The sequence below is a fragment of the Vipera ursinii genome (genome assembly GCF_947247035.1).
Source record: "Vipera ursinii genome assembly, chromosome: 1".
NCBI lineage: Eukaryota > Metazoa > Chordata > Lepidosauria > Squamata > Viperidae > Vipera > Vipera ursinii.
Genome location: NC_139512.1, coordinates 208,682,209 through 208,703,213, shown reverse-complemented (window position 1 = coordinate 208,703,213; position 21,005 = coordinate 208,682,209).

The window sequence follows — 21,005 nt, the reverse complement described above, 5'->3', positions numbered from 1 at the left end:
CAGAGCTTTTAATAGTATAAATGGTGTTTTTTGGTATAAATTTTATTTTTAATGTTTCATTTTATCTAATTTAGATTGTTTATCCTGCCTTTATTATTTTTATTAAAAAAAACTCAAAAGGACAAACAAGCCTAATACTCCTTCCACCCTCTATTTTTTTTTTTTAATTCCATTTATATCCCGCCCTTCTCCGAAGACTCAGGGCGGCTTACAAGCTTAGCAGTAGCCTTCATTCTATGTATAAGCCTGCTTATTAGGGCTTTCACACACACCCCCAAGCGGCATTATTACAAAGTCAGCTTATTGCCCCCAACAATCTGGGTCCTCATTTTCCCAACAACAGCCCTGTGAGGTGGTCTGAGCTGAGAGAGAGTAACTGGCCCAAAATCATACAGCTAGCTTTCATATCTAAGGCAAGACTAGAACTCAAAACCTCCTGTTTTTAGACCATCACTTTAGCTATTACACTGAACAATATAATAAAATTCATATTCATTTATTCTTATGTATCCATATGGTTTATTTTGTACATTGCTCTGTAATGCTTGAGCAAAGGGTGAGGGATTTTTTTATTTAGTCATTAAAGTTGTATGCTACTTTAGTTTGCAAGGACACCCAGTTTAGAACAATAGCAAGATAAAATCCATCATAAAAATTACAATGCTCATAGAAATAAAATAAACATTGAATTAGACTCAAACTAAAACTTCCCATGAAAATTGGAAAATACTAGCACTTTTTTCCTGGTAAAAATGAATTGGACAGAACAATTTTGCATAAAGAAGTGTCCTACATGAACCTAGACTCAAAGCCATATAGGTCTTTATAGCATTTTGAATTGCAGTTTGCACCAATCACAATTTCCAAGTGGTCATCAAAGTCATCTCCATGCCAAGTGCATCGCCAAAATTCAGTCAAGATATGATGTGGCAACAACCTCCTATTCCAAGGTTGGGCCACAATTGTACCCAGACCAGGTGCTCGGAATGTGTGAAGGGCCCCATTACTTGTCTTTACTATTAGTTGATTAATCATTGCAGCTTCTGTTTACCCTTATTTATTTTGTGGATGTTTTTTTAATGTTTTAATATCTTCTAAATTGTTTTAGAATTTTAGAATTGTAAGCTGCCCAGAGTTACTTGGTTGAACTGGGTGGCTGTAGAGAATGAATGAATGAATGAATGAATGAATGAATGAATGAATGAATGAATGAATGAATTGGCACTCCTTCTCCTCCATGATGATGATAATGATGATGATGATGTTAATGATGGTTTTTTTTCTCATCACAAAAATATTCCAACTTCCTTCTCCCCTGAAGCATAATCTCTTATCTCTTAATCCCCACTTATGGCAATACGGAATCTTAGCCAATGAATCTTCTTGACATTATGCAGTGGGGTTATATACATATTTAGCACAACAAAAAAATGTAACATTCCTTTATGAAATAGCCCTTGTCGGTTTGAGCCTGTCTTAACGTTCTCGTTGTCTTTCATTCACCAGAAGGTTTATATTGGGGCATTTGTTCCAGATACTAAACTTGCATATGCAGTTTGACATTTCAATAGGCAGTCATCTGCAAATATCATTTATTTCAGGCATTTTCTCATCTCTACTTTATTTTCTATTAGAATAATTCTTTTAAAAATATTAAGAATGTATTTTGAAGGTCTTCTCACCACCACCCCTCCCTTTCTTCTCTCAAAGATCCTCAGTGATGGCAATTCACTCGCTATCTGCTACTAATCTGTATCCTTTGATTGACAACCTTCATTTCAAATGCTTGGCAAACCACATGTCTGTCCTTTAATAGGAAATACTGCAGCTGAAAGACAGGGGAGATTTTCATTTCACTATGATATTGTAAATAAGCTACAACCAAGTAGTTAAACTAAAGAATAGCTTTGAAGATCCAAGCAGTTGGGAGGTTATTCTTTTGACATGTAAGCTAATGTTGCGCATCAAAATTGTATCCCCCAGCTCCCCACCCCCGAGCATCTGTTTGGTTGTAACAATGGAAAACTGAAGGGGAACAGCTTCATTTGGATTTGCTAGAAAATGAATTTTCTACCAGCCTCTTTCAGTGATACAGTACTAAGCAACGTTCACCACTTCATGAAATTTGGGGGCTTGTTTTAATGAGTTAATGATTTTTGTTCAGCAAGACCGCATCAGAAGAAACTGGTAGAAAATTTATTCTATAGCAAACCACATGAGTCCAAAGTCTTTGTTCCTTTTTAATGGAAGAGAGGGTAAAAGAGGGAAGAGACTTCTTAAATGATAATGAGTGACAATATTTGAGGGTCTTTATCTACTAGTAACAGTATGGTAGAGGTTGGCAAATGAACACTCTGGGTTGATTCACTCAATGATCCATTTGTCTGTTTTCTTCATTCTCCACGGTATTCCCAAATTTCTTCTTCAATGCCAAAGTTCACATATCAAAATTCTTTCTATCCTGTTTGACTTGAGGGGAAATCTCATGAGGTCTGCCATAAAAACTCTGAAATCTCATTAAAACTTGCATTGGAATGTGTAGATTGGGCCAAATTAACCTCTGACATCTTAAATAATTGCAGGTAAAATTTCATAAGATTTTGGCACTCCGTGCAGTCTCCTGATATTTTATTGTCCTTATGCAAGATAATATACAACTATACCAAACCTTTATATGATTAGGCTATCTGGTACGATTGAGATCATTTACAGTTTTGTGAATTGAACATTTTAGGGGAACTGTAGATGCTGTTTAGGATAACTCAGACATCTAGGCACTCATAAGTACCATGTTGCCAGCTCCCATGAGAACGTAAACTCTGCAAGCCATTCTTTTATTCCCAAACCAGGATCCACTAGGGGAAAGAAATAGACACTTGTAGTGGAGTTTATGATAATTTGCCATGGCCAACTCGCTGTGGCCAACCCACCATAGCCAATTTGCCACTGGATAAGTCACCATGACAACTCACTGCAAGATAACTCACTACAAGATAAGAGTTACACTAATATTGAAGAAAGAGTGGAATAGAATCATTAAAGGATGCAAAAGGAGGGACAGAATGAAATGTGAAGGACAAAAATGAAAATATTTTTAAAATTATTTTAAATAAATTGAATTGTTAAATTGTCCCACAGCGAGTTGTCCCATGGCAAGTTGGCCACAGTGAGTTGGCCATGGCAGGTTGGCTACAGTGAGTTGTCCCATTTTGCCTGTAGTGGTTGGGTGCAGCTGGATCTAGCCAAGTAGAAAGGATGCTTGAAAAATAATAATAATGAACATTGCAAAAAAAGATATTTCTTTCCACAAGTTAAAATATTGCAAGAGAAACCACAGTTCGTTCCTTACAGTCACTCTTTTCCCAAGATCTATTCATGCTTTAATAAACATAATTTCAAGTTTTTCAACTTATTTCACATTCATTATTATATTCTCATATTATTAGCTGCCTCAGAAGTATATACGCAATATTGCTAAACATTTACCTACCAACTCACACTGGGCCAGGATGGTAGATTATCAATGAAGTGACTTTCATCTTGCAATGGATTAATTGATGATGATGATGATGATGATACAGATACAGTAGATTTCTTTTTAATAGGATCTTTCCCCAAAACATCACTTACATTCATCTAACCCTCGGATGATTTGCTTTTGAGTCTTTTTTAGCTGTTGGTGGAAAGCATTTGTTCATTAAGTATAACTAGAAAATAGTTGCAGATATTTTGGAAGAATTGATGGCAAAAGCCCAGAGACAAAACGTAAGCTATCCGTTTCAGAAAACACTTTCAAGAAAAAAGAAGCTGGTTTAGATTTTTTTTGCCTTTTTATTTTGTGTTCTTTGTAAACAAGAACAAGAAAGGAATGCCTCTTGCTGAACATTTGTGTCTTGGGAACAAGTTGGAAGACCCAAATTGAAAGCCAATAGTAATTTGTAATAAAAAATGCTTTCACTCAATTTCCCATGTGCATTAGCTGCTGCACCTAAATAGCCAGTTGGAAAAGTAAAGAGAACACACATAGATAAAACCTGCTGTCTGAGACAAAGCATGATCACAAACACTGAATTCATGGGAAGCCTTGTTGGTATATTCTCTCTCTCCATCCGCATACATTAGTCAAAGAGACCTTCCATATAATCATGTCTTTGTACTGAGACTTTGGTTCATACAACTCATCTGCATCGCTTAGGATGCTTTCCCATTATACTAGTGTGGCTCCTTAGAGAGACATGCAGCTTCTCAGCTTTATAAATGTAGCCCAATCTCAGCCTTTCAAATAGACCAAGTGTGAGATGCCACTTCTCTCAAGACAGGAGAGCATTCAAAGTAAAATTAGGTGTAAAAGCAGAGCTATCTTACTCATTGCAACATGGAAACCAGAAAACTGTCCTGCCCAGACTGTTAGCTTTCTAGCAGCTAGGAGTAGTCCATAACGTAATGTAATCCCAACCCTTGCTGCTGGATGAAACCAAGATTTCAGCATAAAGGGTTGAAACATGATTCTGCGGCCTTGCAATGGGAGCCCAAAGGAGCATGCAGTTGTAGAGTTGGTTGGTGCCATAACAGCCTTCCCTTTGTCAACTGATTTTAACAAGGTTGGATTATTCTTGCCTCCTTAAAATCTTTTGTTTTTTTAAAATAATTCTAATATTTTAATTTTCATATACTGTTTTTATATTTTGATATTTTATTGTACACCACTCAGAGTCCCTCTTTGAGGGAAATGAGCAGTTCAAAAATGGGACACATAAATAAAAATAATACAGGTGAAACTCAAAAAATTAGAATATCGTGCAAAAGTTCATTTTTTTTCAGTAATGCAACTTAAAAGGGGAAACTAATATATGAGATAGACTCATTACATGCAAAGCAAGATAGTTCAAGCTGTGATTTGTCATAATTGTGATGATTATGGCTTACAGCTCATGAAAACCCCAAATCCACAATCTCACAAAATTAGAATATTGTGAAAAGGTGCAATATTCTAGGCTCAAAGTGTCCCACTCTAATCAGCTAATTAAGCCATAACACCTGCAAAAGGTTCCTGAGCCTTTAAATGGTCTCTCAGTCTGGTTCAGTAGGAATCACAATCATGGGGAAGACTGCTGAGCTGACAGTTGTGCAGAAAATCATCACTGACACCCTCCATAAGGAGGAAAAGCCTCAAAAGGTAATTGCAAAAGAGGTTGAATGTTCCCAAAGTGCTGTATTAAAGCACATTAATAGAAAGTTATGTGGAAGGGAAAAGTGTGGAAGAAAAAGGTGCACAAGAAGCAGGGATGACCACAGCCTGGAGAGGATTGTCAGGAAAAGGCCATTCAAAAGTGTTGGGGACATTCACAAGGAGTGGACTGAGGCTGGAGTCAGTGCATCAAGAGCCACCACACACAGACGGATCCTGGACATGGGCTTCAAATGTCGTATTCCTCTTGTCAAGCCACTCCTGAACAACAAACAACATCAGAAGCGTCTTACCTGGACTAAAGAAAAACAGACCTGGTCTGTTGCTCAGTGGTCCAAAGTCCTGTTTTCTGATGAGAGCAATGTTTGTATCTCATTTGGAAACCAAGGACCCAGAGTCTGGAGGAAGAATGGAGAGGCACACACTGCAAGATGCTTGAAGTCCAGTGTGATGTTTCCACAGTTTGTGTTGATTTGGGGAGCCATGTCAAGTGGCCTTGGTGGAGCAGTGGGCTAATGCCTCCTTAAGTAACACCAGCTGCCTGCAATTAGTGCAGGTTCGCGTCCCACCAGGCTCAAGGTTGACTCAGCCTTCCATCCTTCCGAGGTAGGTAAAATGAGGACCCAGATTGTTGGGGGCAATAAGCTGACTTTGTAATAATGCCGCTTGGGGTGTGTGTGTGTGTGAAAGCCCTAATAAGCAGGCATATACATAGAATGAAGGCTACTGCTAAGCTTGTAAGCCGCCCTGAGTCTTCGGAGAAGGGCGGGATATAAATGGAATTAAAATAAATAAATAAATAAATAAATCTGCTGGTGTCTGTATTATATCTGTAAACAGCTTTAATATATGTAAGTTAAACAAGTTAAACGGTTATACGATGAGAGAAAACAGATCTGACAGGAGAACACGCGGGAACTTTGACAGCTGTCAAAGTTCCCCGCATGGCGCAGGCGCAACCACTGACAGCTCGCGGCTGTCAAAACACCGAGCCATGCGGAAGCCAGAACTGTCAAGAACAGACGACGCGGATTGGTCCGGATAGACGCGGCGCCAAAATGAACATTCCTGATTGGCCCTCACTGACAGCTGCCGGCTATAAAAGCTGGGCAAGTTATTCTGTTTTTGCCTTGCTCTAAATAAACCTTTAGTTAAATAGCCTGTCGTCCCGAGTGGTCCTTCGGCTACTTCAGTGTCGGTCCACTGTGCTTCATTAAGTCCAGGGTCAATGCAGCTGTCTACCAGGAGATTTTGGAGCACTTCATGCTTCCTTCCGCAGACGAACTTTATGGGGATGCTGACTTCATTTTCCAGCAGGACTTGGCACCTGCCCACACTGCCAAAAGCACCAAAACCTGGTTCAATGACTTTGGGTTTACTGTGCTTGATTGGCCAGCAAACTCACCTGACCTGAACCCCATAGAGAATCTATGGGGCATTGCCAAGAGAAAGATGAGAGACATGAGACCGAACAATGCAGAAGAGCTGAAGGCCGCTATTGAAGCATCCTGGTCTTCCATAACACCTCAGCATTGCCACAGGCTGATAGTTTCCATGCCACGCCGCATTGAGGCAGTAATTGCTGCAAAAGGGGCCCAAACCAAGCATGCTTATACTTTTCAGTGGCCTGATATTGTTCTATGTACACTCCTTGTTTTATTGATTGCATGTAGTATTCTAATTTTCTGAGATTGTGGATTTGGGGTTTTCATGAGCTGTATGCCATAATCATCACAATTATGACAAATCACGGCTTGAACTATCTTGCTTTGCATGTAATGAGTCTATCTCATATATTAGTTTCCCCTTTTAAGTTGCATTACTGAAAGAAATGAACTTTTGCACGATATTCTAATTTTTCGAGTTTCACCTGTATATTAAGCTGTTTAAGAGAAATCTGTAGCCTGGAAAAAAACATGATCCCAGAGCTATATTAATATTTCTAAATTAACCTGATTTTTCTCAAGTTAAGAGAGTTAAATCTGATCAGCAAAAGCCACTATGACAGTCGGTATGTTGTTACTTCCCGACATTGCAACAGCATGATAAACACATGGGATGTAATTGAATCTTTTTCACCTTGTTAAACTGCTTAACAAGCTAGCTGACTGCATAGTGTACCTTTGGAAGATAGTAATCAGGGAGTAACAAAGAGGAAAAATGTTTCTAAGTGTCATGGCAGTTGTTTAAAAAATCATTACCATTCATTATTTTAATAATGATTATTGGAATTTATTGTTCAGTAACCTAAACAAATTTTAACAGCTGTCCAGCTTGCTTTCCTGCCTTCCATTTGACCTCAGGGCAGGAGAGGTAAGGGGGCAATTGTGTCCCAGGAGAGAGTTCCACATGAGTTGCTACTGAGGTTAAATCACAGAGATAACTCTGAGGTGCTGCCATTATATTGTCTTCCCAGCCACATGGCCACATCTCTTCCTGAGCTGCTCAGTCTCAGCGCAAGGATAGTTGTGAATTCACCCTAACACTTAGTAATGGGTGATTTTAAATCCCCTTCTCTGGATCAGAGATGGCTCAGAGAATTATGGCTGCCCAACAACCATAGACTTCTGCCAGGTCATCATTTTCCTGACCCATACAGTTATCACACTTTAGATCAGGCCTTTATCTGGAGTAGTTAGGACATAATCAGGTCCTTATGTTCATTTCCCTCAGTTTCTGTAATCAACTAATCAATTTGTTCTTTGGAGCAGCTAGCTTCTCCAGGTGGAGGGTTCAATTAAAATGCTCCAGTGTAGACATTCACTGAATCTAGAATGCATCCAAATGGCACCTGGAGATTTGTCAAGCAAGCTGGAAGAGAATTCTGTTTAACAGCCCTTGGAATTCAATTGCATTCAGGGCATTAGACAAGACTGCTCCTAAACGGTCCATTTCCACCAATCAAGCCTGATCAGTTATTTGGTTTGCTGAGCCGTTCTGGAAAAGCAAATGGGTAAAGAGATTCCTGAAAAGACCCTTGTTGAAAACAAGAAGCTAATACAACCAGATCAATTCAGGTTCAAGCCCATTTTGCAGGACTGCAAAGCACAATCACTTCTCCAATATTACTACATTTGTAGCATGTAGTTGCTCTATTTATGCCAAGGAAGGGTGGCCTGGATAGTTGAGTTGGACAGATGAGTTGGAAGAACAAATGTGTATAAATGGTAATAGTCTTGCTAAGCATTTAGTTGATAAGAACAGACAGAAGCTACTGAGATGACCAATATGATGTTATTTAGAAGGATTAGACAGTCTGTGAAGATTGGGAGTCCTCTGTAGATTTTTTTTTTCTTATGGCCTTCTGAGAAGTTTTCACATTTGATTTTGGAGTCATCAGTGTAATATTTAGTTATATTGAGCATTGCTTATTTTTCTATATGTCATCAGTATCATACTGTAATGATGAATCCAATTAGAGTTCAATTAGATATAGTGCATACGTTTCATTAACAAATATTTAGAAAATCCACTTACTGGCCTTACTAAAGCAGAATAGAGTCTAGCAATAATAGCAGCCAATTCCATACCGACATCCTTTTCTGCAGGCTGAAGAAGAGGGAAATTTATTTTTCACACACCTGTGTAGAGGTGTCCTTACCTGTTATTTGTTTGTTTGTTTTAGGGCTACCATATCTGAGTGGCCAGAATCTCTTCTGCTGACATCTATGGGAGTGTCTGGATTTTTTCAATACTGATCAATTTACCCCATTTTCTGCCTTTTTGGGTTATGTCAGGAGAACAAGTTGGATTTGAATAAGTTTAAAAAAGAAGGACTTCTAGGAAAGAAATGTCAGATTGAAGGCTTTTGAATTCTTTAAAGAAAATGATAGGATGAGACTTTTAAGGCTGGATACTAGAGGGAATTAAAAGAGAACTAAATATTACAATCAAAGGAGAAGAATACTTAACTTTGACTTGCTAATACAGAGTAGAGCAAAATATTTTAACATTGGACTATTGAAGGGTTTTTTTGAACAATGGACACAAAAATTAACTGTGTGTTAGAGTGTCAGTCTCTATCGGCAGACTATGTTTAACAGATGATATGGAAGAGGAACCAGTTTTAGCAGACAAGACTGAGACTGGTTTGAAAGTAGATTTAAAAATGAGAGGCTGCAAGAATGATATGGAAAAATTGTTATACTGGACATACAAACAAACCAGATGCTCTTTTAATAATTAAAAATAAAATTGAAATAACCCAACAACCCAAGAGAGTGATTTGGATAATTTTCTTATGTTGGATTGAAAAAAGAGGCTTCTTAAAGTTTTTAAGAATTTTTGTGAGAAGGGACAAAGAAACAATAAAAGAAATCAAATTCTAGAATATTATTTAAAGCAGGGGTTCCCAACTAGGGGTGTAAGATGATATTCCAGGGGGTGCGAAAACTTGGGTTTTCAAAATTATAGTGTATATGCATAATTCACTGCTGTTATTTTGAACTTTTGTAAGGAGTGCAAGAATATATCAGAAGCGTTCTAGGGGTGTGGGGTATAGAAAAGGTTGGGAGCCGCTGATTTAAAGGGATTAAAGATAAGATTGCTACAATTAAAAGGAAGGAATATATAGTTGCTTAATTTGATCTAGGCTAAAATATATATGTTTTTGTAATCCATAATGGACTTTTGCTGGCATTAGGATTGAAATGCTAGTTTTAGAGATTTGTTTATAGATAAAAAAATGGGATATGGGAAGATGAGATCATTTACTCTACAAAGGAGGTGATAAGTTACTAAAATTGTTTATACTTTTCATGAAGTATATTTTTATTTTCTTTTTTCTTGACTATATTCTTTTTTCCTTTCCTCCTTTTTCCTTTTTTTTCCTTAAACTTCTACTTTTTATTCTTTGTGGGCGGGGTTCAGTTCCTATTAGTTTTTACTGCTGTAATTGCAATTCTAAACAAAATTACTATAAAACAACCCAAAGTTACAAGAACAAAATAAACGTCCTAGGAATAAACGTTTACATGGCTATACTTAAAGCTACACTTAAATGGGATAAGAGGCTTAATCTTTCAGCTGCCCAGTGAATTGGTGGATAATTCATTCTCACCCCTTCCCCCCCTCCCCCACAAGAATTAATAAGAGAAGAAATGGAAGGCTGCCCATTTTTCCCAATGAAAAAGCCATCAGACAAAACAAACAAATAAAATCTGGGGATACGAGAGAAGAATCAGGAGCCATTCTGCTAGAGCATTAAGCAAGGCATTCGTTTATCAGTACAGCAAGGGAAGTACTGATAATGCAATCTGGAGTGAGAATTTGTATTACATCAGTGTCTTTGTCATTACAATAGCAAAATACCTTATGTGCAGAAGCACAAAACGCTGCATTTTGCCAACGTGTTATACTGGCTACCAATCTGTTGGGAAGGTCATATGGACATTTGCAATGCATTTCTATTATTGCTTTCTGTACAGTATTGGTAACCTAGTGACTGACCCAGTCTCTTGCTTCTTCATTCTTTCAGAATGGTACCTGAGGATTTCTTTTTATAATCCAATCTTTATTTATTAGTTCCAAGGAGAGGGATTGCATTTTTCTTTGTGTCTAAGCAGGGTGATTTATTAAGAAGCATTTCCACACCCTTTCTTTTATTTGTTCAGGTATTATACTGCTATATCATTTCCTTGAGGTTTTAACCAGGGTTTGCAAATGAAACCTTTGAAAAGAGGTAACCATAGCACACTACAGTTGTACAGAATACCCCAAAAATGTAATATTTGGGCTGGTTTGGTTTTTTTTAGTGCAGAAAGAATGACTGACATTTAAGATAGGTATATTCACCATTTTCTAAACTGCAGTAATCATGTATGAAGATAGAGTCTTTTAGTGTGAAAGTTTTGATTTAAAAAGTTCAAGCCATAAAAATATCAATCTCTTTATCTGGAAAATATGGAAGATATCAGAAATTGATATCCCCACATTCAAAATACATTCAAAATCAGTAATATTTACACTTGGTCATCTGTCTGTAATATATCAATAAAACTAATTGGCATTTATTGCTTCCTGCATGGAAAATCTATTAGGTCTATTTGAAATGAGGGTCTGGGATTCTTTTAAGTCAACTTTCTAGTACTGAAGTTGATTGGAAGTTTACTGGTTTCCACTTTAGGCATAACAATAAAGAGTAGTTAATTTAGGCCAGGGATAGGGAACCTTGGCTCTTTTATGACTTGCGGACTTCAACTCCCAGAATTCCTGAGTCAGCATGGCTGGTTCGGGAATTCTGGGTATTGAAGTCCACGAGTCATAAAAGAGCCAAGGTTCCTTACCCCTGATTTAAGCCAAGAACGAATGCTTCTAGACTCCTAACAATTGCACAAAAGAACATGGCTGATCTGAGATTTGATAAGGCTCCTTCATATAACATTGAACAATGGCTCAGTGTTCTAAACAAATTAAGCTAATGCAGAATAACAGAATAACAGAGTTGGAGGGGACCTTGGAAGTCTTCTAGTTCAACCCCATGCTCATGCAGGAAACCCTATACCTTGTCAGACAAATGCCTGTCCAATCTCCTCTTAAAAACCTCCAATATTGGAGCATCCACAACTTCTGAAGGCAAGTCATTCCACAGATTAATTGCTCTAACTGTCAAGAAATTTCTCCTTAGTTCTAGGTTGCTTCTCACCTTCGTTAGTTTCCATCCATTGCTTCTTGTCCTGCTTCAGGTCAGTGGTGGGATTCAGCTGGTTTGCACTGGTTCGGGAGAACAGGTAGCTAAATTTACCTGAATTTGGAGGACTGGCTGGCTTCTGGAAGTCCAATCTAGTCCTTCCAGAAGTCCGTTCTAGGCATCAGAGGCCTGGAGGAGGCCTCCCTGGCCTAGAACAGCCCACCGGAAGTGCATGATGCCACTTCCAGAAGTCCATTCTAGGCATCAGAGGCCCAGGCCTGCATCCCATATTAGAACCAGTTGTTCAGGTATTTGAATCCAACCACTGCTTCAGGTGCTTTTGAAAATATGTTGGCAACATCTTAAATACTGCAACACTGCTATCAGATCACTCCTTAAACTACACATACCCAATTCCAGCAACTGTTCTTTATATGTTTTAGCTGCCAATCCCCTGATCATCTTTGTTGTTCTTCTCTATACTCCTTCTAGAGTCTCAACATCTTTTTTTACATCATGGCAACCAAAATTGGATGCAGTTTCCAAGTGTGGTCTTACCAAGGCAAAACCTAACATTTGGCACTCTGAAAAAGGGTGCCAAAATCAAAATTTGAATTTAGGAAATCTAAGCTAGAGAGCCAATTTCGTGTAGTGGTTAAGGTGCTGTCCTAGAAACAAGGCTATTAGGAGTTCTAGTCCCACCCTAGGCATGAAAGCTTGCTGGGTGACTTTGGACCTGTCACTCTCTCAGCCCAACCGATCTCACGGGGTTGCTGTGGGGAAATAGAAGAAGGAAGGAACATGAGGTATATTTGCTACCTTGAGTTACTAATAAAGTAGTACAGGTGGGATACAAATCTAATAAATAAATAATATAATAAATAAAGGTATCCATTTACCCCTAGCTGGTGCAAAAAAACCAATAAATGTTTACAGCACTTTATTTTTTAACAGAATGTGATGTAAATTTTATGCATGGTAAACCCTTCTGAGGGAAATCTCTAAAAATGCTGTGTAGAGATTCTGGAGTTTTACTGTTTTATTCATTTTTTTAAAAAAGAGCCCACATAACTTACTTTCCTTGAGATAGAATTAGATGACACATACAGACACGGTTGTCTGCTCCTGAAGGAATTAGGTTTGTTCAATTTCAGACTGATAGGATGACAGCTTTTTGTACAAGAAGAGTCTTTATAAATTTGGGAATAGGAAAAAAAGGATGTATTCATCTCCTAGTTTCATACTGAGCTCTATTGGGAGTACAGTGTCAAATTACATTGTATGGATTTTGGAAGCAAAAATGTACCATTCTAGAGTGCTCAAAATTATCAATAGCCTCATAATACTTCCCAGTTTTGTTCTGGTTATGTCATTAGGATTTGTCTCATGAAACCAGAGATGATCCAAACCAAATCAACTTAACTTGGGTTGCATCCAAATCCAACCAACATGCCCACCAAAAACAAGCAGGAAATAATTCTAGTAAACAAACTGACACTGTCAGACACAGAACATGTTCTTTTAATTTGCATAATATGCTGGGAAAGATTGAGGGCAAGAGAAGAAGGGGACGACAGAGAATGAGGTGGCTGGATGGAGTCATTGAAGCAGTAGGCGTGAGCTTAGATGGACTCCAGAAGATGGTAGAAGACAGGAAGGCCTGGAGGAATGTTGTCCATAGGGTCGCGATGGGTCGGACACGACTTCGCAACTAACAACAACAACAACAACAATATGGAAACAGGGGAAAAAATGTTTATTTTCCCTGCCATCCTCATTCCTTTCACCAGTATCTTCAGTCACATCCACTAATTATTATTTTTTTCTATTTATTTGTCTATTTATTCCTATTATAAGAAACAAAGGGCTTTAGAACATCTCTATAACAAAGAGGCCAAACGTGGCAGCTTTCTCAATTCTGGAGTCAAAGAATTTTCCTTAATTCTCAACAAAGGGAAAATACATCTCAGGAATGGTCAGATTTTTCTACAAAATATAGGACCCCTCATAGGGGTCAGTAATGGGGCATCACTCTGGATATGATGAGCTGGGAAGGAGGGCTTTGCCATCATTCTCAAGAAGAGGCTAGAGCATAAGACACAAATAGAGCCTTGGTGGAGCAGTGGGCTAATGCCTCCTTAAGTAACACCAGCTGCCTGCAATTAGTGCAGGTTCGCATCCCACCAGGCTCAAGGTTGACTCAGCCTTCCATCCTTCCCAGGTAGGTAAAATGAGGACCCAGATTGTTGGGGGCAATTAAGCTGACTTTGTAAAAATGCTGCTTGGGGGGGGCACGAAAGCCCTAATAAGCAGGCATATACATAGAATGAAGGCTATTGCTAAGCACATTTGATTTGTGCTTTAAATTGTAAGCCGCCCTGAGTCTTCGGAGAAGGGCGGGATATAAATGGGATTAAAAAAAATGATGCCTAGGAGCAAAACCTCTTGTATCCCAGCCAGTCATTGGCCAATATCTCCCTGAATTTTCCAAACATTCCAGAATTTAGCCTGGTCCTGAACTCCCACTTTACCTATCATAGACTATGGGTTGTCTAATAAACTTACTGACCTCCAGGTTGAGGAGACTGGACTATTCAGTTCAAGCATAAATATTCACTGCAAATAATAATGCTTTGTTAAATGCTAAAAGTATTTGGCTTGGAGATGGAAAAGTACTGAATAGAATAATAGAATAAAAGAGTTGTTGGAAGGGACCTTGAAGGTCTGCTCAAGTAGGAGACAAGAGGTTGTCCACCTGTCTTCTTAAAAACTCCAGTGATGTTATATCCACAACTTCTGAAGGCAAGCCATTCCACTGATTAATTGTTCTGTCAGGAAATTTCTCTTTATTCCAAGATTGGTTCCTTCGTTGATTAGTTTCCATCCATTGTTTTCTTGTTCAGCCTTCAGGGGCTTTGGAGAATAACTTGACCCCTTCTTCTTTGTGGCAGCCCCTTGACCGACTAATCAAAAATCATATCCGACATGTTTTATTTATTGATGACAGGTGCTTTTATGCTGCCTCAATTGAAAAAGAAAGAATCTAAGCAACTAAAAGCAGTTAAGAAAGATTGCTTTAAGAATCAGTTCATAATGGACTGACTTTTTAGAAATGAGGAAGATCAAGAGACAGAAACCTGTAGGAGATTGGAAATATGCCCTAAATAATTATCCTATTTTTTTTAAAGAGAAAAGAATGAGCTGTCATACAAGCAGCAGCTCACTGGAAAGGTGGACAGAAGACCTGCTCCCCAGGAGATCCTGCATTGGCTTCATTATATTTTAACACATGCAAGTCAGTCCAAATGTTCTGACCTCATTCCTCAAAGGAAAGCTTCTAGATTCATTATCAGCCTTTAGGCATACATTCGAGTCAAGTCTTAATTTCCCCAGAACTTCATACTTAATCATTAAAATTATAAGTGCAATCGGCAGACTCAAATTCATTAAAGTAATCTGGGACGATATCTCCTCCTCCTCCTCCTCCTCTTCTCTGACTTTTACTGAAAAGAGGTATTATTCTTTCAGCAGAAGGGAATCACCAGCAGTTAGCAACCTAAGGTGACTGATGGAGGCCATTATTCTGGCAAAATTCAGCTCTCTTCTCAGGACCTGGATTTCCCAGCAGAGGCCATTTCCCCTTGACCTTCAAATCCAAGGAAGGAAAATATATCTCTGCACATCCAGAACATTTTATCTTAACCAGAAACTCAAGGTACAATACATATTATTCTCCCATACTCCAGGGTTAGCTCCATCGTGGGCTTTTGAGGTCGGTTCATTTCAGCAATCCTTTGAATGATCAAAAGTCATCAAAAGAGCTCCATGAGTGCATGAGGATTTGAATCTACGTCCCCTTGATCCACCCTCTTACATGTTTGGAGGTTTGCATTATGCTTTTTTGTTCTGTTTTCTTTTATTATGCTTGACTGGTTTATTTCTAGCAAAGTGTATATGCCATTAATGAGAAATGTGAAAGAGGGTGGACAACAACATGTTTTGAATGCCTTCCTTCCAAGTCAAGTGACCCTTAAATAGAGCCAACTGTATCTCAGGAAAAGCTGAACCTCTATTATAAAGCAGGCATTCATTTGACAGGGGCATTTGGCCATAGAATTCTCCCACAGTAATGGAACATATAAATCTTATTCAGGTGTGAAGGAAATACACTTTTTCAGTTATTAGGTATGCCTAAATAAAAGATAAGCTTCTTATTCAAATTCATGGCAGAGAAAAAAAATATATAATATCCTTTCTAACATTTTTGAGGTCAGAAACAATATGTAAACTATATGAAATAACTCTCTTTGTTGTTCTTTTAGCCAGAAATCATCCAGAAACAATCCCAAGAGACAGAGCTACCAGGAGCTAACTTATCACTGTTGGCAGCAGAAGGATTATCATAATCCCCCATGAAACTCCTGGGAGAGAGGTTAAGTGACTAAACCGTGTCCCCATCACATTCTTGACAAATCTGAACTAACCCACTGAATATATTTAAAAAAAATCTCCAGGTGAGAAATCCCTAAAAAGAGGGACATGTGGTGGATCATTAGCTTCAAGATAACTGATTTGGTGACTCAACGGTCTTGATGGAAGCAACCTTGGGAGCATCACAAAGTATCCAGGTTTGGAAATGGCAAGAATCTTGGGAGAGAGGGTGTAGTATACAATTGCTAACTTTTGCCCATTGTCTTATGCAGGGCTTTTTTTCTCATAGAACGCTCAGAACAGAGTTCTGGCACCTTTTTTGGATGGAATATTGTAGGGTAGGCAAGGCGGGTTGTATGACATGTGTGAGTTCCAGCACCTTTTTCTTTTACAAAAAAAGCACTGGTCTTATGAACATATCCCTGCTTTTTACAAGGAACAGGATAGCATATTTATGAGATCATTTTCTTGCCCAGTTCAATGAAGGTAGATAAATAGAACAAGGTTTTACAATTGCCATGGACTTCAGTAAAACCAATCTGTTTTAGTGATTCAAGTCAAAGTGGGATAAAGCTACATGGAACACATAAAGTTGGGGTATGCTTTAGTGCACATGTAGCCCATAAAAGGGATCTATGGACTACAGGCAAACCTGCGCCTTTACAGTTTTATTTTCTCAAACCCAATGACAAGCTGTCTAGTTCATTAATCCAAGGTCAGCCTGGATCTTCCTGGTCTGCAAAACTGAAACCCCTGTTTAGCATTTTTACTTTTTAAAAAAGCTAGCCATTATTAGAGTACCGGCAGGTCACTATTAACCACGCAGTTACAAACTGAATCGGAGCCTGCATTGTAAAAATTCCTCTTACATACATTGAACATATAAAGGCATTTGTGTGAACCCACCCCATTCTCTCTCTAATAAATATAGTTTAATGTTATGTTGCTTCTGCTCATATTTTATCAGCATTGTAAAATAGCATTCCTCCCCCCAATTCTTCAATCCCATTTATTTGTGCCTTTTTAATTCTAATCTATGTTCATTAGATTAGAATTAGGTCGGATGGCTCCCGACCTTCGCTCCTTCCGACGTGACCTAAAAACATATTTATTTGAAAAAGCCGGCCTGGTCTGATGGGTTTAGGGGTATTTTAATGTTATTGTATTAACGTATTAAATTGGGCTGTAATATTTAATATTTTTTAACTTTTATATGTTATATTTTATTGTATTGCCCTGTACACCGCTTGCTCCTTGGGAGGAAAGCCATGGCAAATCTAGACAGCACACTAAAAAGTAGAGACATCACCCTGTCAACAAAAGTGCGTATAGTCAAGGCTATGGTCTTCCCAGTTGCAATGTATGGCAGTGAAAGCTGGACCATAAGAAAGGCTGAGCGCCAAAGAATTGAAGCCTTTGAACTACGGTGCTGGAGAAGACTCCTGCGAGTTCCTTGGACTGCAAGGCAATCAAACCGGTCAGTCCTAGAGGAGATCAACCCTGACTGCTCTTTAAAAGGCCAGATCCTGAAGCTAAAACTCAAATATTTTGGCCACCTAATGAGAAGCAAGGACTCACTGGAGAAGAGCCTAATGCTGGGAAAGATTGAGGGCAATAGAAGAAGGGGACGACAGAGAATGAGGTGGCTGGATGGAGTCACTGAAGCAGTAGGCGTGAGCTTAGATGGACTCCAGAAGATGGTAGAGGACAGGAAGGCCTGGAGGAACATTGTCCATAGGGTCACGATGGGTCGGACACAACTTCGCATCTAACAACAACATTTAATATTTTTTTAACTTTTATATGTTATATTTTATTGTATTGCCCTGTACACCGCCCTGAGTCCTTTGGGAGAAGGGTGGTATAGAAATTAAATTATTAAATTATTATTATTATTTTGAGGGCAAAATATCAAGCAGGTGGTAGCAGTTACAATATATTGTCCTCTAAACAGCAAGTGGTCTTATGAAACTCTTCTTTAGCATTTGGATCACCTCAATATATTTACTCCCAATGGAACTTAAAATCTGATTAAAATCTCAACCTCACTGTGTGTCTTATGAAAGAATACATCTTTGATTTTGGCAAAACACACTTTCCCACCTGGGTGGCCCTTATTAAATATGTGCTCTTCCTTAGCATAACTCATGAGTTCCTCTTTTCTGTCCTCACAAAGAGGGAAACTATGCTTTCATTATAAAAAAGAAAAGCCAGTAAAAACATCACATGGCATATTATAGGTAAGTGTAGAAAGTGTGGATTGGGTTGATTTTCAAAACATAGAATAAGATATTCCCAGTTTACGGCACATAAGGGTTCATGTACTATTGGGAATGGGAACAAGGATTGAGAACAAGCTATGTTTAAAGTCTGGCCTTATTTAGGCCACATTTGTAAGCACTGCTATGGACACTCACTTTCCCTTTTTCTTTTTCCACAGGTAGGATTAAATGAAAAGTGATGTCCCTACCTCCATGAGTGTAGTTAAAATGGGGATATTTTAATACTTGCAATTAGCATGGACATAAAAGCTTGAACCTACATTTAAAAAGTTTCTGGCCTTGATATTTGAAGGAACAACTTTTCTTGTAGATACCTCCTTAAATAGGACATTTCTCCAGGAAAGCTGTTTCCCACCATTGGGAACAGACCATTCTAAGAAGTTTGGAGAAATGCTTTGTTGAATATAGTACCCAGATGAGAGACTATCTTCTCCCTTCTCTCTATTGCAGCATGTTTGGAGTTGAAGGCCACACAACTTTAAGTTGCTCAGGTTGGAAAACTCCGCCCTAGAGATTTAGCTGGCATAGTGCTGACTTCATTTCAGCACTAACTTAAGCTCTGGTTATTCTTATACCATCATACAAACTCAGTCAAACCTCAGTTTGCACTTTGTACTTTCAACTATGTTGACATAACATTTTAATTAGAGAGGGAGGGAGGGAGAGACAAAGGCAGATAGACAGACAGAGTTTTGGCCCCTAAACGTGTCCCAGGTTTTGTAGCAAAACTAGAGAAGAGTGTTAATCTGACTTGCTAAAGAAGTTACGTCTTTCGCCGCCAATGAAAAAAGTAGAGGTGAGCAGGTCCAACCATGTTTATGAACAAGTAATTAGGTTATCCCAGAATTCAAAAACTCCACAGGCATCTATCAACATCCCAGGGAATGCTGTAAAATTTTTTAAAAGAGTAGAAGTTTCTGGTTACTGTGGATTGTATTGAAACCGTGTTATTTCCTCCAGCAAATAGCGCTTTTCATACTCTAAAGATTATACTGTCTGCATGAGCAAGTACATAAGTTACCTACTGCCGTGATGGGATGACAGACCAAAGTTACTGTACACAAAGAACCTTACTTCCATTTTTTCTCTCTCCTCCTTTGCAGACATTAGAATAACAGACATCTGGAAAGCCTTGCTTGTTGCAAGTGAAAAGAAAGTGAACTCGCTACCTGATTCCCTTTGCTATCCTACCTTAATGTTTAGTTTTCACAAGCCCTTCTTCTCTGTGCGACGGCAGGTTTATCACCTTCAGAAAATCATACTCTTGAAGCACAGTCTGCTTTTTTTATTTACCCAGGAATTTAAAATCCTGCTAGTGACATTTTTCATTTCTGATGCTGCTGTTCAAATTACTGTTTTATCTTTTGGTTTTATTATACTGCTATGCTAAGGAATTGAGAAATGAAAGATGGAATATAAATAAGATAGTGTATAATAAGATTTGTGATACTGGCCAATAAGATTCACACCAAGGTAAATGTGCATTAGGATTATATTTTAAGACTCTGGATTAATTTAACATGGAATAATTACACCTTTCAATTCTATCCTTAAATTTGCTAACAGAAAGTAGTAGCTTCCACTACACTGTAGAAATCCTTTGAGGGGGGGGGGGAAGGAGAAAAGAATTAATCCACTTATTTTGCCACCTTTGGCTACAAGAGATAACTAATCTGTGTTAGGCAATCTAAATTTAGAGTGAATTCCTGCATTTTTCAGTGCTTGGTCTTCATTTTCTTTATATCAGGGTGGCAACCTAAGCTCTTGGCCCAATTTCATGCAGACCTCAGCCAATTTGGGAAGTGCCCTGCCAGTCATTCATTCAAGCACTTTTCCTTGCAGGAGTCTGGAATGCTGGTAGATAATATGGGTACTAGGAAATGTTACCTGAATTTTCCTGTAATTACACATGGAGGAGAAATGTTGAAATAACTACGGATGGAATCCTTGAATTCATTCATTGGAAGAGAGTGAGTCTACCCACTCATTCAGGAGTGAATGAAGCTCATTAAAGCATATCTAGAAATGGCAGTCTAAGGTCCAAAAAGTCAATGTTTATTGAGGAAAGTCACACTTTGAAAGAATACCTGCATCTCCAAATTTTCTTTCTTTACAGGAAGCAAAAGAACTTATCTTGTAAATGAAACAGGTTGAAAGGCAGTGCTGCTGCATATTGGGGTTATTAGCACTTAGACTTATATACCACTTCACAGCACTTCACAGCGCCCTCTAAGTAGTTTACAGAGTCAGAATATTGGCCCCAACAATCTGAGTGTCCATTTTACCAACTTCAGAAGGATGGAAGGCTGAGTCAACCTTGAGCTGGTCAGGCCTGAACTCCTGGCAATCAGCACAGATAGCCTGCAATACTGCATTCTAACCACTGTGCCATGTTCAACTAGCACAGGGGTCAGCAACCTGAAACAGTGAAAGAGCCACTCGGAACCGGTTCCCTCACAAAAGGAAAAACTGGGAG